Here is a 16443-nt window from a genome sequence, read left to right as displayed (position 1 = left end):
CACCCATAAACAGTATTTCCCTCTTGGTCAGGTTTCTGACCTCAGTCTTTGACCCATAAAAGATTGTACTCGCCTCATATCATATGACTCTCATTGCCAACATGGGTGAGCCAGCAGATGTTCAGGAAATGTTCTCAGAGGCAGAGAAGTTGGCAAAAAAATATATATGAACAAGCTGCTCGTTTGGGTAGTGAAGGTCTTCCTTTTCCTCCTCTGGCAGCTGAGAACACAGTAGGCTGATTGCTCCTACATCAATATTTCTGGCTGCCATGATTACTAGAAACCTTTTGTTTTACTCATGGCTTCTTCTGACACCACATTTCCACCCTCCCTTTTCATTCATTTCCTCCCACAACTGCCACTACTGTTTCCCGCTGCTTGCCCATAGTTTTCTTTCCCTATCTTGGATCCTGGCTCTACTCTATCCTGCAACAAGGCAGACTGGCTAAACATTTTTAGCATTTTGTAATACAGGAAGACCTCCATATCCATGGAGGATACATTCCCAGATTTGGAACAATAAATGACTGCTAGTCCCAGCATGCCACAGAGTTGTGCTGGAAGATAGAAATTCTTTGGGAGGTATCCTCTCTAGGCATTTGCTTGGTCCTCCAGCATAGCTCCATAACAGTGGTCCTCAACCTGTAGGTCCCCAGGTGTTTTGGCCTACAACTCCCAGAAATCCCAGCCAGTTTACCAACTGTTAGAATTTCTGGGAGTTGAAGGCCAAAACATCTGGGGACCCATAGGTTGAGAACCACTGCTCTATGGTAACTTCTGGGGGAAGTATTCAATACAATCACACTTGGGGGATCAAGAAAATGCCTAGAGGCACACTTCTCCCTGTGTGGAGAAATATATCCACAGATATGGGTTCTTTTGTTATGAAGGCAATACTATATGACATTTTGTATATCATTATACTCCTTTGAAACCCACAGATTTTGCTATGGATGGCAAAAACAATCTACTACTATGAAGAAAGAAAACAGTTCTATTCCAGGCTGTCTTCCAGACCACTAAGCCCACTGATTTACTCCTCTCCCCCATCAGCCCGAACACCAGGGAGCACTTCTTATGTGACCATATTTGCTAGTAAAAATAATATTTAATTTTTTTTGCTTACACAGGATCCAATGATCCAATTCTACTAGCCTGCAGATCCCTATGATACCTGAATGTTTGCTACAGAACATTTTCCAGAAAGTGTGCAGAGAAGGGGAAAGTATTCTCCCTCCTTATTACACAGATGGAAGCGACTATATCAGCAGAAGTTGCCTTATGGCATTCTGGTCTGTATATCACTTTTTTACACAATTGTTTAACTAAAACTACTCTTCATTGTAGTTCTAATAGTCCCCACAGGCTGATTTGCTTTTATACCTCATTAGCAGACAGGATCTTTAACAGGACCTCACCCCAGTGTTTCGGGACACTGCCTTAAAACAAATGAAAAGCAGTCAAGTAAAAATTATGTTACCAATGTAGCTAGAAAACAAGTAAAATGCCTCTCACTTGGTCAGAATCATGGCTGAAGACATTATCATTTCAACTTGATTTCAATTGTGAAATGACTCTATCTACCCAGGGCTTTTGTCATGCTCACTTGTTGATAACATTGTTGACAGATCCACGCTAGGGGAATTCTATGTAATAGAAGTCTGAAAACCTTTTCAAAATAATTGCTACTGCCTGGATAAAAATTGCTGTTTCTCCCCCCCCCCCACCCCCTTTTTTTTTCTTTTTAAACTTCACTTGATATTTCTTTAGATGCCAATTTTATTACACTTAATAAAAGAGAGCTAGGGGCTCTCAATTCAATGTAAGGGAAATAACCCCTTCTTGTTTTCTTTTCTGTTCTCTTTCAAGGTGAAACAAATTCATGGACAGTGGCAGTTAGTTATTCTGGCCGAAATTAAACTCTTGGTTGCTGCAGGGACATGGAGGCAGATCACGGAACAGAGAAAGAGATGTTGTTTACATGGGGCCATGATCGTAGGGTTCCTGGGACCATTTAGCTGTGCATTCTGGGAAACAGGATTACTGGATGAGAAGATGGGCATTTCCTCTCACTATGACTACCTCTTCTGGGAATTTTTAAATTCTCTTTTAGTCATAATTAATTTCAGAACTTGGAAGCTTTTGAGAGAGGGGGGTTAGATACCCTAATTCAGAAGTGTCAAACTTGTGGCCCTTCAGATCTTTGGGCCTCAGCTTGCCCAGTGGCCAGGAATTCTGGGAGCTGAAATCCAAAACACCTGGAGGGCCACAAGTTTGACACCACTGCCCTAAAGGCACTAGATCCTATCTGATCTTGAAAGCTAAGTCAAATCAGCCCTGGTTGGAACCTAGATGGGAGTGTGACAATGACTATTATACTTCAGAAGAAGGAACTGGCAAAATCATCTCTGAGTATTCCTTGTCACAAACCCCAAAGTGGGCAAGAAATCTTCCCAAGACCTTCCCTCCTCCGACATGGAGTTAGGCTGGTTAACACAGTTTGGCCCTAAAATTATAAAAATTTGGGGAATGTTCCAGAGCCCTGAATTTCAGAGTGTGTGTAAACACCTGGCCCAGTTCTGATTCACACAGGCCCATGATGCCATCCCACTTTCTTTTCACTCCGCAGCCCAGGAAAAATGAGATGGCACTTTTCTTTGCCATTTTATATCACCACAGTGGTGATCACGGAGCTCCAGAAGGTTCCTAGTTATCACTAGACACTTTTGACAACATCAGCAAAAATGTCCATGTGATCTGGAGAGGGAAATTGGACCTCCCCTTTCTGGAGATCAATGGCCTCTGCTGTGGTGACAAAAAATGAAAAAAGACAGTCAAAATTCCACTCCTGCCACTGCCACAGCTCAGAAACAGAATGGTGATGTAAACAGTATGGCAGGATCCAGTGCTGGTTCAAAAGAAGCAATCCTCGAGACCAGCTTCTGATTTTGTAGCCCATGTTGATGGGACCTAAGAAAGCCCTATGGGTTCATGAGATTACCATAACTCAACAGGCAACTAGAAGTGACACAGTTTCTGTTACTTCTAGGATCCCTTAGCCAGAAAGTATAGTTATGGGCAATTCTGGAATTCTGCCTCAAAAGTAACTTTTCTAAGCTCTTGGAATTTTCTTATTCTAATTTCATTCCCAGTCTGGTATGCTGCTAGACATTTTCACATTCTTTTTGTCATGAACTTAATGTATGCATTGACCCAGGTAGTGAATCAGCAGGGCAACCCTGGTGCCCCACACCTGGCCAGCCAGCAGCAGTGCTTCCCCATCACATGTGGGAAAATGTCGCCACATGGCTTGTCCCCACGGTAGCCCCGTTGTTCCAAAATAAACATGGGGAGGCTCCCATGTTGACGGTGCAGTGTCCTACCTTGCTGCCACCCCAGTTGAGCAACAGAGCCTCTCCAGAAGTGAGGTTAATGTTGTGTGATGGGTGATGTGGAGCTCTGTCACTCAACTGGGGCAGCAATGTTCTAGGACGCTAAGAATTCATCATGTGATGAGATCCTAAGTGTATGTTGCTTACATGAATGAAAAGTAACACATTAGAACTCAGGAGACTGAGTTTAAAATCCCTACTCCTCCACCTAACCTTCCTCAGAAGGTTATTATGTGGACCCAAGTGGAAAAAGAACTATGCAACATTGAGTCCTTTGGGAGATGGTGAGGGTAGAAATGTAATTCAATTAATTAGGCCATGCAGTTGGATTTGTGGGGAGTGGTCTTCTTTTTGCTGACTTTAATCATGGTATTAATTGATATTTTATAGTCTTAGATCATTATTAGCAATTAGCTGACAACCTAATCTAGAGGAGGCCAAGAAATTTTGCTACCTGAGACAAGGTATAAGACAGTACTGCTGTATGGGAGAATGTTCTCCATCATACCTGAAGGTACATGGCAGAAGGTACTGTACATGGCATATTGTGCAGCAGACACAACTGTCCCTAGAATACCTTGCTGGTGCTGTTTATTCCCCAGCATTTGCCTCCAGAAGCAGCCACTTCTAAAGATGGTTCTGAATGGTCCTAATATGAATTGCAATGAAATGGGAAGGAAAATGGTTTTTTCCTGCTAGCCAAATCACCAGTGTCATAAATAAAGCTTATAATACTGAACTATGCTTTTAATAGGAATTTCGAAGAGGGATTGCTTTCTTCTTTTAAATAATGTATCTAATCTATGTTATTGATTATCTCAGATACCACTGTGTCACAGAAGGACTCCTGAATTTTAATATTGACTTTTTTGTAGTTGTATTGCATCAATTAGTTCTTTTAAATTTGCTATAACAAATTTTTAGAAAGTAACGAGGGCATATTCCTAGTAAGGATATTCTAGAAGGATGGAGGTATGTGGCCTTCCAGGTTTTTATGAACTATATTGCTAATCATCACCTTATTAGGACTGCTAGGAGTTGTAGTCCAACATCATTCTGGAAGGCCCTATATACCCAGCCATCAAAGGGACATGAGGACTGCAATTTAAGAGGTATCATTTTTGGACGACATCTCCCAGAATCCACTAGCCAGAATGGGAGTTTAGGAAGATGTAATCAAAAATGTATTTTCAAATACTGATGTAGGCAAACTGTAACAGACCAAATCCCGTGTCACTTGTGCATTTTTTATGTTGTTGTTAGATGAGAGTGGAGGGTGATAGGTATAAATCTAGTTGCATGTGTGATACCATCCTCCCACAGGCCTTTTATTTTATATTCTGCCATCTTTGCTTTCAGTCTTTGACTCATGTACTATTTATCACCTGCATCATCTCCCATAAATACCTGGCTCTGTATTAGCAAATGCATGACGTGTATTACTCATATCTGGATATGGCACATTTGGATAAATCCTCTTTGCCTAGTTACTTGCATTATGAAGTAAGTTATCAGTAAGCTATAGGTAATTTATGATGCCTCAACTCTTGGATGGGCTTTTCCCAACTGCAGCTCACGAATCTTAGATGGATGAGCATTTAACTATGGTTTTCATACAGCATTGGAGAATTTGCTCCCAAATTCCATCTTTCCTAGATGACATGTGCCTTTGAATTATTCCTTAGGTCATGGTACACCTTTCTTGGATGACACATTGTTATAGTAACACTCAGCTTTATGATCCATTAGTTGGGGAGATCATGAAGGCTGGTCTCCAGCAATACACTATAATAAAAGCAGGATCCCAGATTGAGAAGAAAGGGTTCAAGGCCATTAAAAGGGAAATTTGTTGCGTGATTTATTATGGTATTTTTTATTTATAATCTGCAACAAAGAAGTTCTGTAGACTGAAGTCTCTACTAGACAAGAATCATAGCTTCAGCCATTCCTATTTACAGAAGGAGAATTTACTAGGGTTCAATCAATATGCTCATGTTTAACACACTGAACTAGATTTGTCCCCAGCGTCCCTCTGATGGCTTCATCAGATTTACACAAGGAAAGAGTCAATGTATCTGCTGAGTAATTTATAGCTACTGCAAAACCCTTTCTGCTTTTCATACTAGTGTACAGACATGCCTCCAAAATAACAACTGTCTTCTTTGCTATCGATTTTGCTTTACTCAACAGCTCCTAACTGCAACATTAAAAACATATTTAGGTGCCTAACATTATATACTGATAATAGTTTTAGCAATGGAATTATCATTATCATCATTAATCCTGGTTTTTATTGTTTCTGCACTCATTTTGCACAAATTAAAGGCAGTTTACCTGTTTTTGTCTATTTAATTTTTAACAAGAATGGCTGCAGTCCTAATTCTACAACCTCTATCTCAGTACAGTTGACAGTCAGCTTAAATGAAGTTCTAATTATACTTTTGAGCACTTCTCAAAACTTGGTTTAAATGTAGGGCTATCAAGAGGTCAGTCACGATACAATATTCACTGACTCAGTGAATGGGCCACAGTGATACTTATTCTTTTGTCATTCCAAGAAACATTGTATTACATGCTGGACAATAAAAAAGATTGGTTCCATGGGTTTATTCTTATATTGCGCTTCTGTTCTTTTTGTAAGACACTTGTGATGAAAGTCCTCCCACTGAATCACAAAACCAAGAGTAGGCAACTGTGGCCCTTCAAATGTTGCAGCTCCCATCATCCCCAGCTGACATAGTTAATGATAAGTTATCCAAAAGCTGCATTGTTTTCTTCTCATTTTTTACAAAGTCCATAAAATATTATCATAACAGGATTTTTGAACTAAAAATAACATGAATAATATATAACTATATTCTGTATTCTAAAACTTTAAAAAGCTGCATTACAAAAACCTGTGAATGGCTACAGTTGCTAACTCCTTCCAAAAACCATGAAAACCTGTTTTCATACCCTCCAACTCTCCCAATTTGTCATGGACAGTTCCAGTTAAACCTCTTTCATCCCATTTTTTCAGCTGTTTTTAAAATGTCTCTCCTACCCTCTCCCCTTGTCTTCAGCTTACTTCAACTGCTGCAAACTGTAGTCAAAGTGGTAAAAATTGTTTGCACTCAGCTCAACAGAGAGGAGAGGAAGGGCCAGGGTCTTGCTATTCCTAAAAGGCTGATGCAAAAGCAAGTTAGATTGTGCATTTTCCTCATTAGTAATTTTTGCCATCTTGATCAACTCTAATGTTGCTTGGCCAAATGTACCCCAGTTTTCAAAGTAGAAAATTAGTCTTTACTCAATTCAGTCAGCAAGCTGGAGAGGAAGGGGCAGAAACTTGCCCTTAAAAGTAAAGGTAAAGATTTTCCCCTGACATCAAGCCTAGCCGTGTCCGACTCTGGGGGTTGGTGCTCATCTCCATTTCTATGATGACTCATGGGCCTTGTAGTCCCGTTCCTAGTACTATTGTGGCAGACGAAGAGGAAAACATGGGATTTCCATCGGTTCAGCCAGAATCGGAGCCCCTGCACCTGGAGGATGTTTGCCCTCAAGAAGTCAGCCAAACAAGCCTTGGGCAGAATTCTCCCCCGTTTTCCCGAAAAGACAATTATAATAGAGATAGAGGAGCTAGGGAGGCTAATCGCCGGAGTCTCAGAATCGCAGCCAAACAATTAGCAGATTAGGTCTGCTTCCCTTGGGAAATTCTAAGGAGTCATGCATCTGGACGGAGTTGAGTTTCACTTCTCGTTCTCCAGGGAAAGGGTTCTTCTAGCGGGAAACGAGACCCTATTTAGGTGTTTTGCCGCAAAGGAAATCTTGCGGAGTCAACTCGTCAGCTTGAGGAGTGAGATCGTGTGAGGACTTAGTAATCCCAGTTCCTTGTTTCCCGGACCAAGTTCCAAGCCTGCCTTGTTTCACGTTTGACCGCGGACCTCGCCACGGACCTTGTTCTTGCTTCTTGTTTGCCTCGTATCAAGTCTTGTTTAGCCAAGAATCTAGTTTGTTCTCCAGCCTTGTTGTCAAGCTTCAATGGACTAAAAGACCTTGTCATCTCCCCACACTATTGCTTGGCAAAGTGTGTGTTTCGGTTAATGGATTATAAATTTGGACTCTAATATCACATATTGGACATTATTTTCCTGGACTATATTTGACCTTTCCTGAAAGGTCTACTTCTGAACTATATTCTTCATTTGTTTTTATTGACTTTATATATTCCTTTAATAAAGATATTAGATAGAATCTGGCCTCTGTGCATGGTTATTGGTGCTCTGTAGCCTGGGTCTTGACAGTTTGACTCCGCCACCCTAAGCACCAATTAACCTAGGCCAGGATGTCTACAGGAACCGGGGCGGAAGCCCAACCACTCAGCTACACCATTTCCAAGGAAGAATTCGACAGAATCCGAGATACACTCCGTACGCAGGAGGGGGAAATACGGGGCTTGAAAGAACGCGGTGTCCGGCTCCCTGCCCTAGCGCTTCCGACCAAGTTTTCTGGAGAAGCCTCCAAGGTTCATGTTTTCCGTCGCCAGTGCCAGGCGTACATAGAAGCCCGCCAAGCCGAGTTTCCCCAAGAAGAAGTCAAGGTGGCGTGCATTTACAGCCTCCTAGAAGGGCCTGCGGCCAATTGGGCGACGGCGCTATTTGATGCGGGTTCCATGCACCTAAGTTCCGCACACAACTTCCTGAATCACCTTAGAGCGACATGGGGGATCGAGGACAACGAGGAGGCAGCCGGCCATAAACTCCGGCGTCTCTTCCAAGGGGACAGACCGTTGTCCCAGTACATAGCCGAGTTCCGGGTGCTGGCTCAGAACACCGGCTGGAACGATATAGCCCTCAGAGGACAGTTTCGTGAGGGTCTCAACATCGAGATGCAGGAAGAAATCTCTAAGGTGGATCCTCCAGATTCTCTTGAGAGACTTATCAATCATTGTTTACGAGCCGAAGTCCTCCTTGCCAACAAAAAACAGTGGCTCCGAGGCCAGAGTGGAAGAGCCGGAGTGAGACCTCCTGCTTCCGCCAGTATTCAGCCACGTTCAGTGTGGAGACCCCCACCACCAGCCCCAAACCCCAGGGGAAACGAGGAGGAGCCGATGCAGTTGGGCAATGTGCGCCCCAGACTAGATGTTGCCGAAAAGGCCCGCCGCCAACGTTTAAACCTCTGTTGGTACTGCGGGAATGGGGGGCACTTCGCCAAAGGATGCCCAACCAAGGGAAAGCCCACCACCCGCCTGGCGGCGGCGTCCTCCGCGGAGCCGGAAGCGGCCACGGCGACTGGAATCAAGCCGGCGGGGGAAGCCAGTGACCGGGCGTTGAGAGGCTCGACAACCCGGTCAAAAACCCTGCTCAAGAGCCGCAAACCGGGGTCCTATTTCTCCTGGTGATTACGCTGTGGTCGGTGAAAAAGGGACCCGTCATGATCCATGCCATGATAGACTCAGGGGCAACAAACAATTTCATCGATAGAGAGTATGCCGACTCTCTGGGATTACAATATCACGATTTCAAGAATGCCCGAGTGGTGCAGGCCATAGATGGTCGTCCCCTAAAGACGGGTCCAGTAAGCCAATGGACTGAACCCACCAGGATGTGGATAAGGGAACACATGGAAGAAATTTCCTTCTTCGTTACCGAGGTTCCCCACTTCCCTGTGATTTTGGGAATTCCATGGCTGACGCTCCACGACCCAAACATCCCCTGGTCCAACAGAGAACTACAGTTTGCCTCAAGATATTGCCAAAACCATTGTCTAGTAGCCAAGGTCTGCCATGCCACAAACGCTGAGCCCATCATCACCTTGCCCAAGAAATATTCGGACTTTTGGGATGTTTTCAATGAAAAGGAAGCCGAGAAACTACCCCCACATAGACCCTACGACTGTGCCATTGACTTGGTAGAGGGGGCCCCGATTCCGCAAGGACACCTCTACTCCCTGACTGAACCAGAACAAGAAGCTCTCAGGGAGTTTATAGAGTCAAACCTTTGCAAGGGATTCATCAGACCCTCTCAATCCCCAGCTGCTTCCCCAGTGATGTTTGTGAAAAAGAAGTCAGGGGATCTACGCTTGGTTGTGGACTATAGAGCATTGAACAATATCACGAAGCGGAATCGCTACCCCCTGCCTTTGATCTCGGACCTATTAGACCGGCTTCGAGGGGCCAAGGTTTACACCAAGCTGGATCTCCGGGGGGCTTACAATCTAGTTCGCATCAGAGAAGGGGACGAATGGAAAACAGCCTTCCAGACCAAATTCGGATTATTTGAGTCCCTAGTCATGAATTACGGTTTATCCGGAGCTCCCGCAACATTCCAGCATTTTGTCAACGATATCTTCCAGGATTATCTAGATCGGTTCTTGATCATATACTTGGACGATTTTTTGGTGTTTTCTAGATCACAATCGGAACACGAACAACACGTCAGGATGGTGCTACAACGATTGCGGGATCATGGACTATATGCCAAGTTAGAAAAATGCGCCTTTGATCTGCAAGAAGTAGACTTCCTGGGGTACCGCGTCTCGCCACTAGGGCTCTCCATGGACCCGGCAAAGGTTTCAGCAGTATTGGAATGGCGGGCGCCAACCAACAAGAAGGAAGTGCAACGCTTCTTGGGGTTTGCAAACTACTACCGCAAATTCATCCCAGACTTTGCCCGCTGGTCTGACCCAATCACCAGCTGCATCCGTGGAAAACAGCCTTTCCGCTGGACGGAGCAAGCAGAGAAAGGGTTCCAGCAACTAAAGAAGTTATTCACGACCCAGCCAATTCTACAGCACCCAGATCCCAAAACCCCTTTTGTTGTGCAGGCTGACGCCTCTGATGTGGCAATTGGGGCTATACTCATGCAACCGGTGGGAGAACACCTTCATCCTTGTGCCTATTACTCCCGTCAGCTAACAGCCCCAGAGAGAAATTACACTATATGGGAGAAAGAACTTTTGGCCATAAAGGCAGCCTTTGAAAATTGGAGACATTGGTTAGAAGGGGCCAAATTTCCCATTGAGGTTCATACTGATCATCAAAATCTAGAACACCTAAGGACCGCACGAAAGCTAAATCAAAGGCAGCAGCGCTGGGCTTTATTCTTTGAACGTTTTGACTTCCAGATCCATTATGTAACCCCAGCTCAGACCAAGCAGGCAGATGCTCTATCACGGAAACCAGAGTATGCTGCAGGACGCAGAGAGACCTTCGAATCTCGATTGCTACAGCCCGAAAACTTTGCCACGCTCACAGTGGGAAACACCAAATCCACTTCAATTGAACCAACTCCCTCTAACCCAGAACCCCTTTGAGCTCAAGAAATTAGAGCCAGTCAGCAGGCAGATGCCTGGGCTCAAGAACAGATTAGCCAAGGACTACGTTTCCCTTTCTCACTTAAGGATGGGCTACTATGCTACAGGAATCATGTTTACATCCCTCCAGGTCCAGGCAGAGAAAAGGCACTTCATCTATGTCATGACTGCAAGCCAGCAGGGCATTTTGGACTTTTCAAAACCATGCACTTGATCCTACGAGATTTCTGGTGGCCCAAGATCCGCAAGGATGTGGAGAAATATGTCAATACCTGCCCGGTATGCCAGCATTCCAAGACAAGAAGGGAGAAGCCGGCTGGGCTACTACATCCCCTTCCTACTCCATCTCGCCCATGGGAGATAATTTCCGCGGATTTTATCACTGACCTACCACCCTCCCTTGGATTTACCACAATCCTAGTGGTGGTGGACCTTTTTACCAAGTTGGCCCATTTCATTCCCTGCGATGGTCTCCCCACGGCCAAAGAAACTGCAGATTTATTCCTTCTACATGTTTTCCGACTACATGGATTGCCCAAGAGTTTAGTCACTGACCGTGGATCTCAATTCACCTCTCGTTTCTGGAAAGCACTACAGAAACTATTGGGCATAGACTCTCGTTTATCTTCAGCTCACCATCCCCAAACGGATGGGCAAACTGAGCGCACCAATGCCACTTTGGAACAATACCTTCGCTGTTATGTAAACTACCAGCAGGACAATTGGGCTTCCCTGTTACCTCTATCAGAATTTGCTTACAACAATGGTGTCCAGGCTTCAACTAAAGAAACCCCGTTCTTTGCAAACTACGGCTTCCATCCACGTTTCTTCCCTTCTCTCATTGAAACCTCAGAAGTCCCTGCAGCGGAGGACTGGCTGCAAGAACTCACAGTGGTGCAACAACTCTTGCACCAGCAACTGGATCAAGCCAAGGAGGACTATAAACGCCACGCTGACGGTCATCGCCAGCCGGGCCCCGAGATCAAGGTAGGAGATCGGGTTCTATTGTCCACTCGCTTTTTGCCCTCCCACCGTCCCTGCCGGAAGCTAGATGCCCGTTTCATTGGTCCCTACCCAGTGGTGGCGCAACTTAACCCCGTGACTTTCAAACTCCAACTTCCGCGCTCCATGCGCATTCATCCGGTGTTTCATCGTTCCCTGCTCCTTCCGGCGGATGGTGTACGCCCTGATGCGGACCGGACGGCCCCCACCCCTGTTTTGGTGGACGGGGAGGAGGAATTCGAGGTTCAGGACATTTTGGATTCTCGTTTTCATCGCTGCCGCCTTCAGTATCTCATTGACTGGGTGGGTTTTGGCCCCGAAGAACGCTCTTGGGAAGACGCTTCCACGGTCCACGCCCCTGACTTAGTCCGCCGCTTCCATCAGGCCTACCCTGCCAAGCCGCGGCCCCGCGGCCTGAGGAGAGGGCCCATGTTGGAGAGGGGCCTTGAGGGCGGGGATAGTGTGATGACTCATGGGCCTTGTAGTCCCGTTCCTAGTACTATTGTGGCAGACAAAGAGGAAAACATGGGATTTCCACCGGTTCAGCCAAAATCGGAGCCCCTGCACCTGGAGGATGTTTGCCCTCAAGAAGTCAGCCAAACAAGCCTTGGGCAGAATAATCCCCCGTTTTCCCGAAAAGACAATTATAATAGAGATAGAGGAGCTAGGGAGGCTAATCGCCGGAGTCTCAGAATCGCAGCCATACAATTAGCAGATTAGGTCTGCTTCCCTTGGGAAATTTTAAGGAGTCATGCATCTGGACGGAGTTGAGTTTCACTTCTCGTTCTCCAGGGAAAGGGTTCTTCTGGCGGGAAACGAGACCCTATTTAGGTGTTTTGCCGCAAAGGAAATCTTGCGGAGTCAACTCGTCAGCTTGAGGAGTGAGATCGTGTGAGGACTTAGTAATCCCAGTTCCTTGTTTCCCGGACCAAGTTCCAAGCCTGCCTTGTTTCACGTTTGACCGCGGACCTCGCCACGGACCTTGTTCTTGCTTCTTGTTTGCCTCGTATCAAGTCTTGTTTAGCCAAGAATCTAGTTTGTTCTCCAGCCTTGTTGTCAAGCTTCAATGGACTAAAAGACCTTGTCATCTCCCCACACTATTGCTTGGCAAAGTGTGTGTTTCAGTTAATGGATTATAACTTTGGACTCTAATATCACATATTGGACATTATTTTCCTGGACTATATTTGACCTTTCCTGAAAGGTCTACTTCTGAACTATATTCTTCATTTGTTTTTATTGACTTTATATATTCCTTTAATAAAGATATTAGATAGAATCTGGCCTCTGTGCATGGTTATTGGTGCTCTGTAGCCTGGGTCTTGACAATTTCTAGGCCAAAGAGCTGGCATTGTCTGTAAACACCTCCAAGGTCATGTGGCCAGCATGACTGTATGGAGCGCCATTACCTTCCCACCAAGGCGATACCTATTGATCTACTCACATTTGCATGTTTTCGAACTGCTAGGCTGGCAGAAACCGGGGCTAACAGCGGGAGATCACTCCGCTCCCCGGATTCAAACTACCAACCCTTCGGTCAGCAAGTTCAGCAGCTCAACAGTTTAAGCCACTGCGCCACCAGAGGCTCCTACCTTGCTCTTAACAAGAGCTTAACTGATTCTCCTAGGGTTTTTTTTTGTTCTACTTCTTTAATAGTCTAGGCATCATCAAACAAATAATCTCATCAACAAAGTTCTCTCATATTTCTGCATTTTATGTTATTTTTGCCACCAAATCTAAGCTCCTCATCAGGATGTTCGTTAATTAAGTTTTTAATTATCAACTACCTAGTAGCACATTGGGGAGTATTTCTTGTATTACCCCTGCTCTCAGAGCACTAATGTGTTTGCCATCAAGCTTGATGGATGTATCTCATTCAGCAGAATGTCTTGCAAATGTATTCCCCAGGTTTTCAATCAGCTAGTATGCCTATTCTACAAATAAATTGTTTCCACTTCTTTTTTTCACTGGGTTAGAAAAGATGCTTAACATTTTTGCTGGTTTTATTTCTTGGTTTTCATCTTTATTTTACTGACAAAATTTTGATGATCAGTATTTCATAATTATTTATTTTAACACATTTTAATTAATTTTCCAGAATATAAATCACATATTGTCATTAATAATAAATACATTACAAAGCCATTCCAGTTAAATTTAACCATTAAAAACTATGACCACAATTCAGCATTAATTACAAATACTATGCCTGTCCTACACTGCTTGTTCTACTTTTTCAGCACAGACCCCATTACACAACACACGTGTACTTCTGGACAGGCTCCCTGGCAAGCAGCATACATTGTTACTGCGACAACACAGGAGGCTTCCTGTGTTGCCTTTGCAACAACAGGGGGAAGCAGGGCAGCAGACACTCCCTCCCCCAATGGGGTGGGGTCCTACTTAAGTTAGGTGATGTGGGATGCCATGGATTCGCCGCAATGCGTGGCAAATCCATTAGGCAGTGTGATAAGGTCCTTGACTGTATAACTTTGTTGGATGTGAGGGTGATCTGGCTGTGACATCTGTCACCCCATTGATCGCCAGGGTTGATTCGGCTGATCTGGCTGGCTGGGCGGGTGTCCCCTTCCCCCCGCACCGCTCCATGTGCATCTCTCCCGAAGCTGCGCACTCGGTGGAAGAGGACGATGTCCCAGATATAGAAGGAGTGTACCGAAGTCTCCAGTCTTTGGTCCCGGGTATACGATAGCGTCATTGGTTGTAACTAAGTAGTGTCCCCCAGCCCAGTCCCTGCAATTCTCACATACTAGGCAGCTGCTACTGTAAGTGACAGATGTTTGTTTCCTTGTCAGTCAGGAAGCAGTTGATCAGTGTTCCCACTCCCTCTCATGAGCAATCTCTGGCACAACAGTAGAAGTACCATTGCCCTTTTCCCTCACTCCAAAGATTGCTCATGGTAGGAGGAGGAAAACACCAGTCAGCTGCTGATTGACAGGGGAACAGATTACTAAAAATTGCAACTGCTGATTGACAGGAAGGAGTTTAGGGAATACCTTCATATTCCCTAAACTAGTGAATATGTAGAGATTATGAATGTGTAATTTCTGGTTTACATTCCTACCTACCTGAATGAATTTCATCTGGTGAGGACATGGCAGAGAGCCTTCTCAGTAACAGCTCCTAGGGGTGCATCTCCACTGTAGAATTACTGGAATTTGATTCCATTTTTACTGTTCTAACTCAATACTAAAAGGCCATGGGAGGCATAGTTTTATAAGCCTTCATTAATCTTTTCTACTAAAGCAGTGGTTCTCGACCTGGAATCCCCATATAGTTTTGGACTTCAACTCCAAGAAATCCTAACAGCTGGGAAACTGGCTGGGATTTCTGGGAGTTGTAGGCCAAAAACATCTGGGGACCCCAGGTTGAGAACCACTGTGCTAAAGAGTGATGTTTCTTCACCAAACTACAATTCCCATTATTTCATAGAAGTGAGACACCACTGTTAAAGTGTCATCAAATTGAATTAATTCTTCAGTGTAAATGTACCCCAAGTTGTGGAACTCATTTCCTCAGGAGGTCTGCTTGTCCCTATCTCGATATGTTTCTGTTGGCATGTAAAGACCTTTCTATTTAAGGAAGCATTTGGTTTTAAATATGTCAGAACTTTTAATAGCAGTGTTATCCTTCTCTTTTGTTATATTTTTATTTGTTTTTAAAACTGCTTATACTGGGATTTTCACTTGTTTTTTAAAATATAAGTTCTATTACTTGTGTTTAAACTTTTGTACATAGAACTTTTGAGTTGCATTCAGTTTTTTAAAAAGGTTTTTAAAAAGTTGAACGTCACATTGGATCTCATGGTGGCATAAATGCAGGACATAAATTAAACAGATAAAGCTTCAGTTAAGTTCCTGACATTCAACTAAGATAATAAACAGCCAACCTCACAAACACTTTTTCCCTGTAAAGTAAATAATTTTAACTGTAGCCTATTCCCTTGAGTTGCAAAATGGTTGGGCTTTTTTCCTTTTGTTGTTTTTTATAATGCAGACTAGCAGAGAGGATACACTTTAAACAAATTAATTAAAAGAAAATACTCTCATTGTACTTCCTACACTGACTTCTCTGTGGAGTGAAGCAATTCAGCTCAGTAGAATGAATGCACTGAACTAGTTATCTTTACATTGTTTTTCAAACAGCAGGTATTTCAAAAAATCATGATAAAATAAACATCTGTCTTCTCTCTCAGTCATACACACACATACAATTTTGCAGACACTAAAGCATTCCAACCAGCATCAGTATACAATGATCTATTTGCACATTTGATTCCCAAGACTGTAATCTTAACCGTCAGCAAAATGACTACTTACCTACATCTAAAGAGTGCTTTTTATTCTGCGTTCTTTGGTGTACCTGAGCAGTAAGAAAAGTGAAAACTCTGAGGTTGTTTACAGCAAGAGCGTAGCTTGTTGGTCAGCCCCATATCTCTGTTTGCATAGACTTGCCAGAATGCTTGTCCTTCCAGGTTTGCTAATGTTCTATATTTGTAATGTGCTAACATGATCTGTGGTCTAAAGGCAGCTCCGGGCATGAGAGAATGTCAACACTGCAAGGCTCCACTTGGAGGAAAGAAAAGCACTTTTAATAAGATAAGCATCTGATTTGCACGGTCACAAGGGCGATAAAGACAACATTACTTTGACCTACAACCCAAAAGTGCACAGAGAAGCCAAAAGGCTTTCCCCAGGAGGAAAAGGAAGTCAAGAGGTCTTGTTCTTGTTTGGGGTTTAAG

General features: G+C 44.1%; 1 protein-coding gene across 4 annotated transcripts in view; it reads right to left on the bottom strand.

The window, feature by feature from the left end:
• The window catches only part of lrrc2 (leucine rich repeat containing 2), a 77901-nt gene extending 61727 nt beyond the window's left edge, over positions 1-16174 (bottom strand). For 2 of the 4 annotated variants that reach the window (XM_003216446.4, XM_008103196.3), the window contains exon 1: positions 16022-16174. The gene's annotated coding sequence lies outside the window, so the exon portion shown is untranslated. Of the gene's footprint in view, positions 1-1383; positions 1440-16021 lie in introns of all 4 variants that reach the window. The other 2 variants (XM_008103195.3, XM_016990980.2) reach the window with 2 other exon arrangements.
• Positions 16175-16443: the final 269 nt, after the last annotated feature.

The sequence above is a fragment of the Anolis carolinensis genome, chromosome 2 (genome assembly GCF_035594765.1).
Source record: "Anolis carolinensis isolate JA03-04 chromosome 2, rAnoCar3.1.pri, whole genome shotgun sequence".
NCBI classification, from domain to species: Eukaryota; Metazoa; Chordata; class Lepidosauria; order Squamata; family Dactyloidae; genus Anolis; species Anolis carolinensis.
The sequence above is the reverse complement of the archived record's forward strand: the minus strand, read 5'-3'. Positions and strand labels throughout refer to the sequence as shown.